This window comes from Crocuta crocuta, unplaced genomic scaffold (genome assembly GCF_008692635.1).
Source record: "Crocuta crocuta isolate KB4526 unplaced genomic scaffold, BGI_CrCroc_1.0 scaffold279, whole genome shotgun sequence".
Taxonomy (NCBI): Eukaryota; Metazoa; Chordata; class Mammalia; order Carnivora; family Hyaenidae; genus Crocuta; species Crocuta crocuta.
The window spans coordinates 4,709,489-4,710,375 of record NW_027551570.1 but is presented as its reverse complement, the minus strand read 5'-3'; positions in this window follow the sequence as shown (position 1 = coordinate 4,710,375).

The window sequence follows — 887 nt, the reverse complement described above, 5'->3', positions numbered from 1 at the left end:
GCCTACATGAATGCACATGCCTGGGGGAAATGCACCCTGCTTGGTGGCTGTACGTGCCCCCTCCACCCCGATCTTAGCTCCTGGCAGAGACCTGTAGGGAGTAGAGCGTCCCTGCCTCCCCGCAGGAGGAGTCTGGCATGCTGCGCCTGGCTCGCTGGTCTCACCTCGGAGCCTTCCAGGGCCTCTCCAGCCGGAGGACTTCCTGGGCGCTCTCGGGACAGAAATCCTTTCTGGCATTCCTGGCACAGACACGTGTCTCTTCCCCCCTTTCCTGGCAACCTGTGCGTCCCGGCATCGCAGCAGCCTCACACTTTGAGCGTGTCGTGCGGAGCCTGCTGCAGGAACAAGCGGGCCCAGGCTGGACGCGTTCGCCGGGTCCACGCATCCGCCATCTGTGCCTCCGGGGCCCTGCACCTCTCTGTGAGAAGGGTCCTTTCTCGCCACAGATGTGCCTCTCAGGGCAGACATTTCTGGTGACACATACACACCCTCAAGAGGCCAAGAATGTGGCCTGACAGAGGCAAGTTACAAAATAAAAACAAAGCTGTCGGTGGCCCCCTAATGGCGCTGTCGGCCTGGGCAGGGCGCACTTGGAGGAGGAGTCAGAGACTGGAGATTCACTGCACAGCTCTCTGTGGGGACAGAGGACCCACCTTCACCACCTGCAGCCTCTTCCCACACACCCAGCGCCCAGGCTGCAGGGAGCCAGGGACAANATTGTGCCCTCATGAGACAAATTATTATGACAACTTTTACATCAAAGTGGTCTCCAGCCTGCTTACAGGAACTTTATATTTCTTTTTAACACTATAAAAAGAGAGCTTTTGAAAGTAACATAGGGGGTGGGGTGGGGTGGGGAAGCATTTTGGCTTTTGGGAAGGAAGCCC